Raw genomic sequence first — 19,083 nt, forward strand, 5'->3', positions numbered from 1 at the left:
AGAATAATTAGTGACACACAGCATATATACCTCTCAAGTGTATATTCACCTCTTTCATGCCATATTATTTCTTGGTGTGATGCCAGAAACGGTGCGTATAAATAATGACGATAAAATAGAAAAAACTGTACCCATTAAGTAACCATTGTACTCTACTCATTTACATAACAACAGCTTGGAGTGTGGTACTGGATGGTTCCCGCCAAATTTCATGCAGGTCTGGTAGTACTGGTGGTCGAGGTTCTATCAACCCCTCAATGGTCTAGTTAGTACAGCCCGTCACCATAGATAAAGGTGTAAAGTCCATTCCATGCACCTGCTAACCACACTGTTTATGAATGAAAAACGGCTTACACACGACTCACAACTGATGACGTTCGAACACTTCTCCCTGTGGTCCCTGTGGCGCAGTGGTAAAACACTCGCCCAGCGCTTCGCGAGCTTTGCTTCGAGCGAGCTTCGCTTTGCTTTGGCCTGGGTTCGTATCCTGGCCAGGGAGGATTGACTAACTGTAAATCCTTAACTGTAGCCTCTGTTCACCCAGCTGTGAATGGGTACCTGATTGTTAAACGATTTGGCGGGTCGTATTCCAGGGTAAAATTAGGATTAAGGACCTGCCCGAAACACTATGCATGCTAGTGGCTGTACAAGAATGTAAGAACTTTTGTATATATAAAAATAAAATATAAAATAACTTCTCGAACAAGTGCTTCACTGACGACTTTTATTCGAACCACAACGCTGTAAATGCTTCACCCACGTGAATACAATAATACAAATACAATAGTTGCCAACAGAACCTAAACGCCTAACCTAACCAATTCATAAATATGCACAATATGCTAATATAACAATATTAATTTATATTTGAGAAAATTCCTATTTTGAATGAATAGCATATTACAATTGATGAATGCGTCTTTAGGGTCGACCGCTGGATGGAATGGACTTGGTCTGAGGACGGGTTCGTTGGTACCTGTCCAACTGGGCTGTGATTCATATATCAGAATGCAATCACCGTCGTCTAATAGCCTGGTTAATCAGATCATCAACCAGGAGACCTGGTCACAGACTGGGCCTACAGTGTCATGTGGTATGTCACAGTGTCACGCACTATGCCACAGTGTCACGCACTATGCCACAGTGTCACGCACTATGCCACAGTGTCACGCACTATGCCACAGTGTCACGCACTATGCCACAGTGTCACGCACTATGTCACAGTGTCACGCACTATGCCACAGTGTCACGCACTATGCCACAGTGTCACACGCTGTCACAGACTGATTCATTCATACGATCAACGTATTAACAATAAAATAAAGAACCCGAGGCGTTTATACACTAATAAGACGTAAAGAGGATCAGATAAGTAAAGAAAGACTTGTGTTGCTCTCTGTGTAAGGAGATCTAATCCCACAGCCTTCAGGAAAATCACTTAGTATTAGTTTACAAAGGCACGTCGACTCACCCACTCCTCTCGTCTACAATCCACTGACATAACATTTGTCCTCGCCTACTGGTGTTGTAGCTACATAACCCCAGGGTCACCCCCTATTATGTCCCCAGCACTCGCCTACTGGTGTTGTAGCCACATAACCCCAGGGTCACCTCCCATTAAGAGGGAATTGGTTACCATCTTGGATTGCCTATGAATAGCCTAAAGGGAACAGTAACAAATTCCAGTAAACTAGTAAAATTCACACCAGTTGCTCCATCTATCATTATCATATCATGCTGGAAGAGCCGCATATCTAAGGATCATCCAATAAGATTAGCAGACTTCTAGGTGTTACCACTACATTTTAATTCTACAACTGCCGATTTAATTCCATATATCGTACCATTATTGCATGGTGTACGAAGGTGCATATATTGCTGTTTATATAACCATCTTGGTACTGGTATTAAACACGAGGAATAACGCTCCCAAGACCGACCTCTGGAGCCTTCCAGGAGTGACAATTTCACTCCTTGACTCATTTTAGTCAAGACATTTTCATACGTGAAGACCCCTTCACGTATGCTAGTCCATTTTAGTTCTTCACCTCCAGTGCCACACACTTTAACTTTCATTAATCTCAGGAAGAGTGTTAAAGGTTTTATATTTAATTCATTGGAGGAGGAAGTTGATCGATCTCCACAGTTTAAGCAACATAAGTGAGTGGATCAAGGGTCATTGCATCTGTTGATCGACAACTAGAAATGTGAATCCAAGGGCTGAAGCTCGTCCCTGCCCACACATCTAGCTATGTACACATATACCAACCTCCATAATGAGGTTAGAGAGGAAAGGGACAGTTCGCCAGATGTGAGTGAGGTCGCGGATGAGGACAGCTCTTGTTTAAAGTCCCATTCTCACTCCTCCCACTGCCTCTTCAGTAGGTCAAGTTCCCTACACACTCACTCTACACACTTCTTTGATAAACAATGAATTTCCTAGTTCCTATTTGCACTATTCTACTTTCTTCAACATCATCTAAGAGTTCTCGTCTAATGACACTTTTAAGTAAGCTATTTGGTAGTTCAAGATTACTATTAACAGTGTCTTCATTTCTTGCAATCTTAGCGAGGGCGTCAACTTGATCACGTTCTTGCAATGCACAATGTGAGTGGTAATACACAACATTTGAACTCGGATCTCCTTAATCGCAACGTAAGCGCAAAACGGGAGGTGCATTTCCCCTCATAAGGCCACTAGAGATGGTGCTCCTCAGATAAATTCACAATTTCATCACTAGCCTGTCCTCACTACCACCACATGAGTGGCGCGTCCCTCCCGCATGTTATACATATTCCAGCATAGGTCTAACAGTGATATTGTAGATTGCCTTGAAAGAGTCCTGGATTTAAGTTTTTAAATGACATTCTAATGTTTGCCAGCCTCGTGAGTGTGTGTTTGGGGGGAGGGTATGTGTTACGGGGTTATGGGAGTGTTGGGGGTGTTGGGGGAAGTGTGTGTGATAGGGGGTATGTTAGGGGGGGTGTTGGGGGGAGGGTGAGGAAGGGTGTGGCCGCGGCTAACCGTTGATCAGGGGTGTGACACGCGCCAGCCCACCCACCACCTTCCCACCGCCGTCATCCGACTTATGGATCATATTCCCCCAACATAAACACACATAAAACGCCCAGTACCTTAAAGCCTGGCTTTAACTCATCTCACAACCGCTTGGGCCCAGGTTGGATTTCCGGGCAGAGGGAGACGCTTGGCCATGTTTCTTAACACCAGAAAGATGAACAAATCCACAAGGGCCGTGACGAGGGTTCGAATCTACGTCCGAGAGGTTCTCAGATGCGCCTTAATCGACTGAGCTACGACATCAGAGATATATCGCGCTTATTGTGGTATATAATTCCCTTTATCATTGACAGAAAACTTGAACTTAAGCTTATCAAGATCCACCCTTCCCCCCTCAAGTCAGTTGACCTTACCAAGGATGCAATCCACACCAATTGCTTAACTCTCGAGTATCTATTTAACTGCTAGGTGAATAGAGGCAACAGGTGAAAGGAAATATGCTCAACTGTTTCTGTCCTGCCCGGGGGATAGAACCCGGATCCCTCGATTGAGGACCGAGAACGTAGACCACTGTGCTACACTACCCTGAAGTACTGCAAGTACTAAAGAGTATTATTGGTTGGTCAGTAAGTTATTGTGTGGCTTTAATAACCCTCTCGAGGTTGATAGACCAAAACCAATCCTAATACCTCTGTTCACCTAGCAGTAAATAGGTACCAGGGTGTTAGTTGATTGTCGTGGTCCTGTTTAATAATCAGTTAGTTCGCTGGCTGGACAGGATAGGATGAACCTGCATGGCTTCAACCACTTGAACAGGACGGTAGAGCGACGGTCTCGCCTCATGCAGGTCGGCGTTCAATCCCCGACCGTCCAAGTGGTTGGGCACCATTCCTTCCCGCCAAACACACACCGAAACTACGACGTTAGTACAACGTTCGAACAAGTTTTAACACCTCCTAACCAGTTATAACAACCAATATAGCAAGTTGTAACAACGTTCTAATACGTCATAAACACGTTAAGCCAAGATGTAACAACTTTATTACAAGTTGTAACAAGCGGAAAATGGAGACAGTTTCGGTTTGTGTTTCCAGGGTTCCCCCCCCCCCCCTTCCCATCCCATATCCTTATCCTGACCCCTTCCCAGTGCTATACAGTCGTATTGCCTTGGCGCTTTTCCCTGATAACTCCTTCCTTCCTGTTCTCCTTGCCAGTAAGGATCCACAACACACTAATTATCCTTAATAGTTTGTGTCCACATAAGTAGTTTGACATTTATCAGAGTCATCGAGCAGGAACCAGAGCCATTGTTTGTGTAGTGTGTGGAGGTGCAATTTTGTGAGAGGTGCTGCCTGTGTGTGACGAGTCCGCCAGGCTGAGCGTGTTGACTCAGGGCGAGGAAGGCGTTAAGGGCGCCGATACACACCACAAACTGACCCAAATGGGCGATAACAGTGATAAGAGGCCGCTGGGGGAAGTGGGAGTAGGGTCTAAAACCTGTACAGGGGCTACAGGCCGGAACATTATGACGTCATAGTCGGCACACACCTCGTGCATTCCATATATAAAACACAGAATGTTATCTCTTATTTTCGTTAGATTAAGTTCGGTTTGACTTGTTTATAAAATAGCAATGACGTTGAGGTGCATACGTTTCTCGCGTTTTAGACCCTACTCCAGTGAGAAGACTACGGAAAGTTGTCTGGGCTTACCCTGGGCGTGGGTTGTCTGGGCTGGAGGCCTGGTCGACGACCGGGCCGCGGGGACGTTAAGCCCCGGAAGCACCTCAAGGTAACCTTACCGTACACTGCGCTTCTCGTCGCTATCATGTTTTACCTTCTGGCGAGGTCGGCACCACCGTTGTGACCACAAGTAATGGTGGCAAGGCTAGTAAATGTCACAATACATGAATTAAAACGTCGTAACAGATAGATAGATTGATAGATAAAATCACAATGGCGTGATATATCAATGAGAATATCATTTTAGGACAATAGGGTGACTTGACCCGGCGTTCTCGTGATTTCCCGACACCTGCCACGTGATCTTTAGGAGGGACCTAAGGGTGTGAACACCATTAACCGCGGGCCATAGTGTAGGCGGGTAGACTGTAAAAGTCCTACTTGGACTCCAGTTCATAGCTTACAGAACCTCCCAACGAATTCAGTAGAGTTAAATTCAACATGGCTCATAGGGCCCCCAGCTTGCTGAAGTGATTTGATGTCCAAAATAGTCACGAGTGTCGGGTATTGAGGGTTAAAAGTCAAACGAATTTATAGTAAGTTTGTAGTCTGTGGCTAATTGGTTATAGTACTGGACATGAAGAGCATTGAGGTCCTGGCTAACCGGGTTCGAATCCTTCAGGGATCAAGAGTTTTCTGATTAGATTCTGATGCCCGTCGCTGGAAGATATTTCCAGCATCAGTTTCTGATGCCTGAAACGCAATGCGTGATAGTGGCTTTACAAGATTGTAAAACTTCAAGTCTCTGTACTCTCATAACCCCCAATGTACCTTCTTACATATAAATAAATAAATAAATAGATTATACATACATATATTAGTATATTTTGGTAGCAGTCTTTCTTGTAAACATATGTTGTTAAATATGACCGAAAAAGTAAGATTAATAATTCTAACACGAATTTTCTCACTATTTCTTTTTACTGTCGATGGTGATTGAAAAATCAATTCTCCAAGATTCGTTTTTATTTCTAGTCTGACGCGACGCTTGAACGCGTTTCGTAATAACGTATTACATTTTCAAAGACTTTTGTTTAAACACACACAACTATAACCTCCAAACACTAAACAGAGTCCTACTATGCTATAATTTAAATGGCTTTCATTTTATATACCTGCATTTGGGTGAGGTGATATGATACAACAGTTTTGGATGAGGTGAAAACAATAGACAGAACACGAAACAATGGGTATAATATTGAGTAAGTTTAAAGGGAAGAATGGAAGTAACTGCAAAGGGCCTATTGGCCCATATTTCTTGATGCTTCTATATTGGTGCGGAGTCTTGAAGTGGGTAGAATATAGTTGTGCATTAATTGGCTGTTGATTGCTGGTGTTGACTTCTTGATGTGTAGTGCCTTGCAGATATCAAGCCGCCTGCTATCGCTGTATCTATCAAAGATTTCTGTGTTTTTTGTTAAGACTTCTCTGGTGATGGTCTGGTTGTGGGAAGAGATTATATGTTCCTTAATGGAGCCCTGTTGCTTATGCATCGTTAATCGCCTGGAAAGAGATGTTGTTGTCTTGCCTATATACTGAGATCTTTGAGGCTTACAGTCCCCAAGTGGGCATTTGAAGGCATAGACGACTTTGGTCTCTTTTAAAGCCTTCTGCTTTGTGTCTGAAGAGTTTCTCATGAGTAGGTTGGCCGTTTTTTTGGTTTTATAGTAAATCGTCAATTGTATCTTCTGATTTTTGTCTGTAGGGATAACGTTCCTATTAAAAATATCTTTCAGGACCCTTTCTTCCGTTTTATGAGCTGTGGAAAAGAAGTTCCTGTAAAATAGTCAAATAGGGGGTACAGGAGTTGTGTTAGTTGTCTATTCAGAGGTTACATGGCGTTTCACCTTACTTCTTATGATGTCTTCAACGAAATCATAGGAGAAGCCGTTGTTGACTAGGACCTGCCTTACCCTACAGAGTTCTAAAAGTTCTGTAGAGTTTTCTACAGAAAATTACGACTTTTTATACCGAAAATATGAAAATTACTGAAAACGGTGATAGGTCATATTTTGCCCAAACCTCCACCCCCTGCAGTTTTCAAAATATCTGAAATGTCGGAAATTTGACCCCTGACTGTGATTTTTCAGCCGAATTCTGACTCTCTGCACCTATTTTCATTTTTAAATTACGAATTTTTATACCGAAAATATGCCAATTACTGAAAGTGGCGATGGGTCATATTTTGCCCAAACCCCCCTGCAGTTTTCAAAATATCTGAAATGTCGGAAATTTGACTCCTGGCTGTGATTTTTGAGCCGAATTCTGACTCTCTGCACCTATTTTCATTTTCATATTATGACTTTTTATACCGAAAATATGCCAATTACTGAAAGCGGCGATGGGTCATATTTTGCCCAAACCCCCCTGCAGTTTTGAAAATATCTGAAATGTCGGAAATTTGACTACTGAGCGTGATTTTCGAGCCGAATTCTGACTCTCTGCACCTATTTTCATTTTCAAATCATGACTTTTTATACCGAAAATATGCCAATTACTGAAAACGGCGATGGGACATATATTGCCCAAACCCCCCTTACAGTTTTCAAAATATCTGAAATGTCGGAAATTTGACTCCTGAATGATTTTTGAGCCGAATTCTGACTCTCTGCACCTATTTTCATTTTTAAATTACGAATTTTTATACCGAAAATATGCCAATTACTGAAAGTGGCGATGGGTCATATTTTGCCCAAACCCCCCTGCAGTTTTCAAAATATCTGAAATGTCGGAAATTTGACTCCTGGCTGTGATTTTTGAGCCGAATTCTGACTCTCTGCACCTATTTTCATTTTCATATTATGACTTTTTATACCGAAAATATGCCAATTACTGAAAATGGCGATGGGTCATATATTGCCCAATCCCCCCTGCAGTTTTCAAAATATCTGAAATGTCGGAAATTTAACTCCTGAGCGTGATTCTTGAGCCGAATTCTGACACTCTGCACCTATTTTCATTTTCAAATTACGACTTTTTATACCGAAAATATTCCAATTACTGACAACAGCAATGGGTCATATTTTGCCCAAACCCCCCTGCAGTTTTCAAAATATCTGAAATGTCGGAAATTTGTCTCCTGATTGTGATTTTTGAGCCGAATTCTGACACTCTGCACCTATTTTCATTTTCAAATTACGACTTGTTATACCGAAAATATGCCAATTACTGAAAGCAGCGATGGGTCATATTTTGCAAAACCCCCCTGCAGTTTTCAAAATATCTGAAATGTCGGAAATTTAACTCCTGAGCGTGATTCTTGAGCCGAATTCTGACACTGCACCTATTTTCATTTTCAAATTATGACTTTTTATACCGAAAATATGCCAATTACTGAAAACGGCGATAGGTCATATTTTGCCCCCCCCCCCTGCCCTGCAGTTTTCAAAATATCTGAAATTTCGGAAATTTGACTCATGAGCGTGATTTTTAGCCGAATTCTGAATCTCTGCACCTATTTTCATTTTCAAATTACGACTTTTTATACCAAAAATATTCCAATTACTGAAAGCAGCGATGGATCATATTTTGCAAAACCCCCCTGCAGTTTTCAAAATATCTGAAATGTCGGAAATTTGACTCCTGATTGTTATTTTTGAGCAGAATTCTGACTCTCTGCACCTATTTTAATTTTCAAATTACGACTTTTTATACCGAAAATATGCCAAGTACTGGAAGCGGCGATGGGTCATAATTTGCCCAAACCCCCCTGCAGTTTTCAAAATATCTGAAATGTTGGAAATTTGACTCCTGATTGTGATTTTTGAGCCGAATTCTGACTTTCTGCACCTATTTTCATTTTCAAATTACGACTTTTTATAACGAAAATATGCCAATTACTGAAAACGGCGATGGGTCATATTTTGCCCAAACACCCTTGCAGTTTTAAAAATATCTGAAATGTCGGAAATTGGACTCCCAAGCGTGATTTTTGAGCCGAATTCTGACTCTCTGCACCTATTTGCAGTTTTCAATTACGACTTTTTATACCGAAAATATGCCAATTACTGAGATCGGCAATGGGTCATATTTTGCCTAAACCCCCCCTGCAGTCTTCAAAATATCTGAAATATCGGAAATTTGACTCCTGATCGTCCTTTTTGAGCCGAATTCTGGCTCTCTGCACCTATTTGCAGTTTCCAATTACGACTTTTTATACCGAAAATATGCCATATACTGAGAACGGCGATGGGCCATATTTTGCCCAAACCCCCCTGCAGTTTTCAAAATATCTGAAATATCGAAAATTTGACTCATGAGCGTCATTTTTTAACCGAATTCCGGCTCTCTGCAGTTTTCAATTACGACTTTTTATACCGAAAATATGCCAATTACTGAAAACAGCGATGGGTCATTTTTTGACCAAACCCCCCCCCCCCCTGCAGTTTTCAAAATATCGGAAATTTGACTCATGAGCGTCATTTTTTTAGCCGAATTCTGGCTCACTGCACATATTTCCAGTTTTTAAGTAGTCTGAGTTTGGTGAGATAAGTTAAGGCGTACCAGTTATGTCAAGCTGCGCGAACAGCTGGCTCTCTGGGTTCAAGTCTACTGCAGGGAGGGTGTCTATGTGTTTACCAAAATCTTGTGAGTTTATGCAAGTAAAATGCCATGAATAGAGACAGAGGTTCTCCCTGTAATGCAGTTGCTTGATGAAAAACGTGATTTGACCATACACTATTCTCTGGTGCTCTTGGGGAGTGGAGATATTTGGGGTAAATACCTCAAGATTTCCATTCCTTTTAAGGGTCTGAGTTTGGTGTGATCGGTTAAGGCGTACAAGGTGCGCGAAAACTTGCGAGTTTATGCAAGGAAAATGTTGTATGTGTGTGTGTGTGTATGTGTGTGTGTATATATATATATATATATATATATAATATATATATATATATATATATATATATATATATATATATATATATATATATATATATATATATATGACAGTGTCTGACCACGTAGGAAGAATTGAAACAGGAATTTTCTCAAGTACTTTCATATTTAATAATACACCTTCAGAAGGGTGTATTATTTAATACGAAAGTCTCCTTTCTTGTCTCCACTGCAGTGTGGAAGTCTCCGCTCTTTTCCGTGACTGTTACATCCAGAAAGGGCAGCTTCCCATTACTCTCCATCTCGTAAGTGAAACTCAACACAGAATACCGCTCAAATGCCTCCTTTAGCTGCTGCAGACATGTGGCATCAGGTACCTGTGTAAAAATGCCGTCAACATACCTGCAGTATATGGCGGGATCCAAGCCCATGTCAACTAAGACCCTCTGCTCGATAGTACCCATGTAGAAGTTCGCAAACAGGACACCTAGGGGAGAACCCATGGCGACCCCATCTACTCTCCTCCAAAGAGCGGAGGCTTCCACACTGCAGTCTACACTAAGGAAACCAACATAGGAATGTGCCTCAGTGCAAAGAGTGACTGCCCAGACAGGTACAAGAGGAGTGTTGCCAACGCTTAGGTCGACCGTGCTCTCAATCACAGCTCATATTGGAAGCAAGTCGATGAAGAACTCTGTAGGGTAAGGCAGGTCCTAGTCAACAACGGCTTCTCTAACGGTCTCGTTGAAGACATCATATACAGAAAGGTGAAGCGCCATGCAACCTCTGAAGAGTCAACCAACACAACACTTGTACCCCATATTAGACTATTTTACAGGAACTTCTTTTCAACGGCTCATAAAACGGAGGAAAGGGTCCTGAAAGATATTGTTGATAGGAACGTTATCCCTACAGACAAAAATCAGAAAATACAATTGACAATTTATTATAAAACCAAAAAAACGGCCAATCTATTCATGAAAAACTCCCCAGTCACCAAGCAGAATGCCTTAAAGGAGACCAACGTCGTCTATGCCTTTATATGCCCACTTGGGGACTGTAAGCCCCAAAGAACTCCGTATATAGGCAAGACAACAACGTCTCTTTCCACGCAACTAACAATGCATAAACAACAGGGCTCCATCAAGGAACATATAAGCTCTTCTCACAACCAGACCATCACCAGAGAAATCTTAACAAACAACACAGAAATCATCGATAGGTACAGCAATAGCAGGCGGCTCGACATCAGCGAAGCGCTACACATCAAAAAGTCAACACCAGCAATCAACAGCCAACTAATGCACATCTATATTCTACCTACTTCAAACCCCGAACCAATATGGAAGCAGCAAGAGGAAGTATGGGCCAATAGGCCTTCTGCAGTTACTTCCATTCTTATGTTCTCATATCCAAGTAATACTCATTGTTTCGTGTTCTGTCTTGTGTTTGTCATAAGTTTGTTCACCTCACCCAAAACTTTTGTACCATATCACCTCACCCAAAATGTGTATAAGTTCGATGAATTTGTATGTTAATTAAGTCTTTGAAAATGTAATAAGCCATTACGAAACGTGTTGAGGCGTCAGACCATTAATAAAAAATTTATTTGGGAGAATTTATATTTTTTATCACCACCGACAGTGAAAAAAAATAAGAAATATTGAGAAAATTCGTTTTAGAATTATTAATCTTGCCTTTTCGGTTCGGTCATATTCAATATATATATATATATATATATATATATATATATATATATATATATATATATATATATATATATATATATATATATATATATATATATATATATATGTCGTACCTAGTAGCCAGAACGCACTTCTCAGCCTACTATTCAAGGCCCGATTTGCCTAATAAGCCAAGTTTTCATGAATTAATGTTTTTTCGACTACCTAACCAACCTAACCTAACCTAACTCAACTTTCTCGGCTACCTAACCTAACCTAACCTATAAAGATAGGTTAGGTAAGGTTAGGTAGGGTTGGTTAGGTTCGGTCATATATCTACGTTAATTTTAACTCCAATAAAAAAAAATTGACCTCATACATAATGAAATGGGTAGCTTTATCATTTCATAAGAACAAAATTAGAGAAAATATATTAATTCAGGAAAACTTGGCTTATTAGGCAAATCGGGCCTTGCATAGTAGGCTGAGAAGTACGTTCTGGCTATTAGGTACGACATATATATATATATATATATATATATATATATATATATATATATATATATATATATATATATATATAATACGGGAAGATGGAGACTGAAATATTACTGTGGCGAAGGTTAAGAGGAGACGTCAGGTGGCGTTTTATTGCACCTCAGGAGAGAGAGAGATGTTGCCTCGCCTGCCCCCCTGACACACTGATGACTTATCCTGATCTCACACTACACCATCTACGTCTACAGACCCAATTGTTCTTGATGTCGTAGAGCCACTGAGCGTGTAGAGCGACGCTAATGACGATGGATGGTGTTGGGGGGACGATAATGTGCATATGGTCAAGCCTAGTCTTGTGTGCGATGGAATTTATACGCTCAATAATGACATTTATGCGCTGAATGAGGAAATTTATGCGCTCAGTGGTCACCCGGTGTTAGGGTTCAAGACCTCAACTATACCACAACATAAAAGTTGCATTTCTGACACACAAGCCTTCTCTGACAAGAAAATTTCATTGATTTATGGCTATATTTTTATCCCGACCTTCATTTCTTATTTGACAAAAAAGTTCTGAGAAGCAGACTCCGCTGCAGCTCCTCGGTGTTGCCACTTGCAGTTTATTATTCTCGTCGCCGGCAGCCAACACGTGTTATTTTCCTTGACTGGACGAGGCTGAGGTAATGTGACAATTCAAGCAGAAAACTTCTTGTCTCAGGTTGTTGTTGTTGTTGTTATAGATTCAGCTAATCGGAACAAGTTCCCAGTAGCACTGGCTATGGTGAGCCCGTAGCAGACTTACCTGGCACAGGAGCGGTGTCTTGTCTCAGGCGAAACGCCTTATATCTATACCCACCCAAACTCACTGCTCGACACCGTATGTGTCGTACAACCCATTTTATCTTCTTGTATATGAAGAAATGAAGATATATAATGTCTAACCTTCGCTTGAAATAATCCGCCGATCCCAAGTCGCCTATTGCTTAGTAATTTGTTCACAAAATCAGCATCCTTATTTCGAAACCAGCATTTACTCAAGTCTGTTCTGAATCTAAACTTGTCCAATTTATATATAAATTGGACAAGTTTAAATATATAGAATATATATATATATATATATATATATATATATATATATATATATATATATATATATATATATATATATATATATATATATATATATATATATATACGTAAACCTGTAGCTTATCTTGAGATGATTTCGGGGCTTAGTGTCCCCGCGGCCCGATCCTCGACCAGGCTTCCACCCCCAGGAAGCAGCCCGTGACAGCTGACTAACTCCCAGGTACCTATTTACTGCTAGGTAACAGGGGCATCAGGGTCAAAGAAACTCTGCCCATTGTTTCTCGCCGGCGCCCGGGATCGAACCCGGGACCACCGGATCACGCGTTCAGTGTTCTGTCCGCTCAGCCACCAGCTCCCTATATCAATTTGTTCAGCAAAATTCTTCACCACTGAACTGAGCCATTACTAGACAACAATTTGAATTGCCGGCTAAGATAAAGTTCTAAAATCAGCAGTCTATCAAATTATTAGGGAAGCAATACTTGCAAGCAGTTAAAGGTAACATATTGAAAAATATTAGTCACAGTATGCCCCTGGCTAAACAGACATTCACAGTATGCCTCTAGCTAAACAGACATATCAGTATACCCTTATACCCCAAGCATACAAGCAGTAGCAGACCTACAATTTATGGGTCCCTGAAGAGTGAACTGTTTTGAGGGGGACCCTTTGCATCATGTCAGGAAAACCATTGTTATCTTCAGCTGCGATGTTCCACTACGTCTCAGATTTTGATAAAATTTAAGATAGACCCAAAAATTTTCAGCAATATGGACGAAAGTCACTTCTAGACCTCCCCCCTCCCCCTCCTTGGGAATAGGGGCCTTGAAGGTTAAGCTTCATTAGTTTCATAGCAGATCCGTCCCTGTCTGGAAAACAAGTCGCACACACAACAGTTCCACAGCCTCTACAAAGGACGTCGTAACTCACACATATACTGTAGTTCATCACTACGATTTTTATATGTAATAAAACTCATACATACAATCTACTAACAATAAATGTAAAAACGCTAAACTCCTGCTTTAGTTGTACATGAGGAGCACACACATGTTTGTCATCTTGATGATTATTTACACATATGAACTTGACTCTGCCGCATCAGGCTGCGGCTCACTGTTGTTACATCACCACACTCGTCTCGGCTCCTGACACCACTCATAATTCAAAAAAATCTTGTTCTCGTACACTCCCGACAACTTATTACGGTACAAGACTAAAAACAGTGTATAACTGCACCTTATTTTAGTTGAAAAATGGGCCTTAAATCGGCTTTCAACATTGTAATGTCACCTTTAACAAATACCAGTCACCGTAGGGTGAATAGGCTGCATCTATAGGCTAATTTTCTTAGTTCCCACATCGCTCATCTGTGTTTTTTTTATTCTCCCCCTTAAAACAAATACAAATACTCTCCTTCCTAATGAAAGAACCATTTGAATGCTCTATACAATAAAATTATTATTATCTATTCCTTAAACATGTTTTCTGATCCATTTGGTGGTCTGCCTCAACAACTTTATCCACTTTATATAACAAATTTAATAAACAAATAACTCATTGTATCGGGGGACAGGTAGCCAGTGTACATATAGCCCCCCTTCCAAGGACGAATAACCGACCCTCCCTAAGATGCAACTCCACGAGTTGACTAACTCTCGGGTACCTATTTACCAGCACATTATTATATAGATGGGCGAGCACTTGAGAGCTGCGAGTCTCACAGATACCTTGGTATCCCCATTAACGACCCTGGGTACCTTTCTTCTCTCAAGAGGAGACTCTGGGAGAGATTAAAGCCCTTGCGGGTCTTCGTTGGCGTCAATCATGGCATTAACGTGAGACTTGCTAGAATGTTTTATGTATCATTTATACGCTCTGTGATTATTGACTACAATGATCTACATCTCACACTGTATACTGACAAAGAGCTGAAATCTCTTGAAACATTGCAAAATGAAGCTATGCGTCTCATCCTTGGGGCGCCAAAGTCCACGAGAATAGTTAATATGAGAGTAGAGTTAAAATTACCTATCATAAGTGAGAGAATTTTGTCCATTAGCACAGTTTTCGGCGTGAAGGTGTTGAGTAGATCTCGGCAACACATGAAGTTTCAAGTTAAACTTTCTAATATGCTACACTCACCTGAAGTCTATAGAAGAAGTCCAAAATCTGATAATGCATTTTGGTTCTACAAGGTAGCCAATTCCATCAAAATCTTAAATATGTACCCAACTCAATTAATGATTAATCAACCAATTACTCCATGTGATAACTGGGATCTATCAGTTGATTTTGTAAATGCACCCAAGAAAGATAGTGTATACTCTACATTATTAAAACAGTTAACATTGAAAAGCATCACTGAGAGTACTCAGGGTATGGGTAACGATGTGTATCAGTGCTATACCGACATATGGGACTAAAGAGCAAGAACTCGGCAATGTGATGTTATAGTTGCCAGAATACGCCTGGAATATAAACTTATCTGGCAGCTTTCTCATACACCAAATGTCGAGTACACAATGTGTCAACTTTGTGAAAGAGAAAACATGCACTCACTTGAACATTATATTGTAGAATGTCCCACATTGACTGACTTTCACCCTCCTGGGCTGAGGTAAGCTGAACTCTGTAACTACTATACGAGTACTGGAACACTTGATGATATATTGGACTTATACCCTAGATTGGCCATGTAATGTATCAATTATACAATGTATGTGATGTAACTATATAAACTGAGCTTGTAAAAGCATCTTAATTACCTTCAGTGGTTAAGTTCTTAATTGCACACTAGTTTCTCTATCAGCATTCTCACCCCGTCAGAGTAAAAGAGACAAATGTATGTGTGTGTATGTATGTATATGTGTGTGTGTATGTATGTGTATAAAGTATATGTGGAAGCTGATCAGTTACGTTTCGCCTTTGTAAATGCACATTAATGACACTATGTAAAAGACACATCGAACACTTTATGTAGCATACATAAATCTGTGTATCTATTTATTTACGTAAGTAGCTTAGCCTAGCATCTTAAATGCACTACAATCACTTTCTGAGGTTGATTGTTCAATAAATCCCTGAACTGTATGTTTAACAAATCTCTCACCCTGTCCATGGAAGACAGAAGAAAATGTATATATGCTGATTTGCATTGTAAATGTGTGACCACGTCTATGGTAGAAAATAATAATAAAAAAAAACTGCTTGGTGAACAAATGTATGAGTGATAGGAAACGCGCCCAACCATTTCTGTCCTGCCCGGGATTCGAACCCGGAATTCCTAATTTTGAGTCGAGAACGAAGCCGACTGTACTACTGGGATGAAGGAAACGAACCGCTACTTTATTTGCAACATTAATTATATAGCCGTACATACGATAAAAGTTTAAAGAAGCGTCGAACAGTCGTAATAATTCACCCATAATATATATATTGTATATAGAAAGATGAGACAGTACTCACCCCCTACATGGTAGGTCGTCTCCTGGCAAAGACACACACAGCAGAGGGACACAGCAGCAGAGTGACACAGCAGCAGAGGGACACAGCAGCAGAGTGACACAGCAGCAGAGTGACACAGCAGCAGAGTGACACAGCAGCAGAGTGACACAGCAGCAGAGGGACACAGCAGCAGCCCACTACACTTGAGCTGCCTCAGCTGGCTACAGTGGCCCGAGCCCCGGGCGCTGTGACTACCATGCCTTACCAGACCTGCAGCTTCACGCCCAGCTGCATTACTAACTCCATGCACCAGACCGGGCTCCACTCCAGTTACATTCTTAAGTTTTCACAACACAAAAGGACTTGAGAACTTGCTACATATTTGGCCTTGACAATTGTTGCAATTTTCCTTCACGTATTGATATTAGGGAAATAAATAAATATACAATGTAAAAAAAAAGTTAATGCAGTAATGGTTCTGATTATATATATATATATATATATATATATATATATATATATATATATATATATATAATATATATATATTATATATATATATATATATATATATATATATATATATATATATATATTTATATATATATATATATAATATATATATATATATATATATATATATATATATATATATATATATAATATATATTTATATATATATATATATATATATATATATATATATATATATATATTTATATATATATATATATATATAAGATATTTTGATGTGCAAAATCGTTTTTGTAAAAAATGAAGCTTAGGTGCTCAGCAGTGTGCTGTTACCCAACTATATTTGAGGAATAACAGAGTACTGTACATGTCTAAGTTCACCTAATTAATGTCCCTATCTCGCAGGGCGGTTGGTCATCTATGGAACTAAGGAATGGGGGGAAACCAGTATTCTTCGGGTCTATCTCCCGTCTCTATCTAATTATCTCTCTGTCTCCTTCCCCCCCCCCCACCCCAATTTTTCCCCTCAAGAAACACTTAAATATATGTATTGATCTCAGATGCTTTACTTCTTCTTTCTCTCTCTTCCTTTTTTCCATTATTTTTCCTTTAGTAAAAACCCCACGTTAATCACATGCCATGTATCACACTGGACTCCATGAAAATCCATTATTATGAGTGACGAACTACCCCATCAAACCACTGGATAGTTATCCAGATACTGTTTGTAATAGTCTGAAAGCATATTACGGTTCCAATAATAGTATATTTGCAAACTGGCAAGTGAACGTTTATCCTAAACAAAGATTATTCTCAAGTTTTAACTTTATTGTATCATAAATTGTTTATTTAAAATATAAAAGTTCATGCTTAAAACGTATTCTTTGAAATGATCTTAAGAATTTGGTTTTCTATACGCAAAATTGAAGGGTGCACTTAAATAGTTTTAGAATTCCATATTTCACATTTTGGACTATTTCACCGTATTAATGTAACCAAACGTAATGAAACCTAACCAACTAAACCAAACCTTAATATAATCTAACCACAGATAGAGAGTAGATAATAGCACTAATTACACAGTCAATCTGAATTCATTACCATGATAACCTTGTGGTTATCTTGCCATGATTTCGGGTATCAACGTCTCCGCAGCCCAATTTGACCAGGCCTCCTGGTCGTTGGTCCGGTCGACAAGGCTACTCACAGCCTGACATATGAATCACAGCCTGGTTCAGCAGGTATCCTTCAGAGGTGTTTATTGAGTTCTTTCTTGAACACTCTGAGAGGTTGGTCAGTTATGCTCCTTGTGTGTAGTGGAATTGTATTGAACAATGTTAGGCCTCTGGTATTGATAGAGTTCTCTCTAAGCATGCCTATTATGCCTCAGCTTTTCAACTTGGGGTATTCTGCACATCCTGCCATGTTTCTGGTTTCATGAGATGTTATTTTCATGTAAAAATTTGGAACCAGTCCCTCTAATATTTTCCAAGTGTAAATTGTTATTTCTCTCTCCCACGTGCACGCCAGAGAATACAGATTTAAACATCTTAATCAGTCCCAATAATTTAGATGATTGAGTGGATTCCAGTAGTAAAGGATTCTGCATGCTTTCCTGGTCAGAAATTTCTCCAACTTTAGAAGGGGCTGTTATTGTGCAACAGTATTCCACTCTAAAGAGCACCAGTGATTTGAAAAGCATCATCAATGGTATGGCATCTAATTTAAAAGGTTCTTGTTATCCAACCTGTCATTTTTTTTTTGGGGGCAATTGTGATGGCTACTTTATTGTGTTCTTTAAAGGTAAGGTCTTTAACTAACATGATTATTCCCAAATCCTTTACATTGCTTTTTCATTCTATAATACAATTTTACTGCATTTTGTATGTAGTTTCCATTTTATATTTTCATTTTTCCTATAGTGCAGGAGCTCGAACTTATCTTCATTAAATAACATTATTTTCTGTGGCCCACTGAAAGACCTCATTAACATCAGATTGGAGATTTGTTGTGTCCTTTATGTTGTCTACTCTCAAAAATCCTAGCATCATCTACAAAGGGTGATACAGCAATATAGTACAGTACAGTGTCCTTGTTTATGTCCGATATGAAAATGAAAAAAAAATACTGTTGTACTGTACTGTATGTAGCAAGCAGAGTACCCCTGGGGGAATGAGCCATGATTGATGATCCGGACTTTACTTCGTTGACAATTACACACTGGGTTCTGTTATGAAATTGAAGATTCATCTTACTATTTTTTTCAGTAATTCCTTTTGAACACATTTTGTGT

General features: G+C 39.8%; 1 protein-coding gene across 2 annotated transcripts in view; it reads right to left on the minus strand.

Moving 5' to 3' along the window:
* LOC123746902 (uncharacterized) overlaps positions 1 to 16,570 on the minus strand; it is a 53,318-nt gene extending 36,748 nt beyond the window's left edge. Inside the window, exon 1 of one of the 2 annotated variants that reach the window (XM_045728783.2) lies at positions 16,338 to 16,570. The gene's annotated coding sequence lies outside the window, so the exon portion shown is untranslated. Of the gene's footprint in view, positions 1 to 365; positions 390 to 16,337 lie in introns of those variants that run through there. The other variant, XM_069319666.1, reaches the window with a different exon arrangement.
* Between the last annotated feature and the right edge of the window lie 2,513 nt (positions 16,571 to 19,083).

The sequence above is a fragment of the Procambarus clarkii genome, chromosome 93, assembly GCF_040958095.1.
Source record: "Procambarus clarkii isolate CNS0578487 chromosome 93, FALCON_Pclarkii_2.0, whole genome shotgun sequence".
Lineage (NCBI taxonomy): Eukaryota > Metazoa > Arthropoda > Malacostraca > Decapoda > Cambaridae > Procambarus > Procambarus clarkii.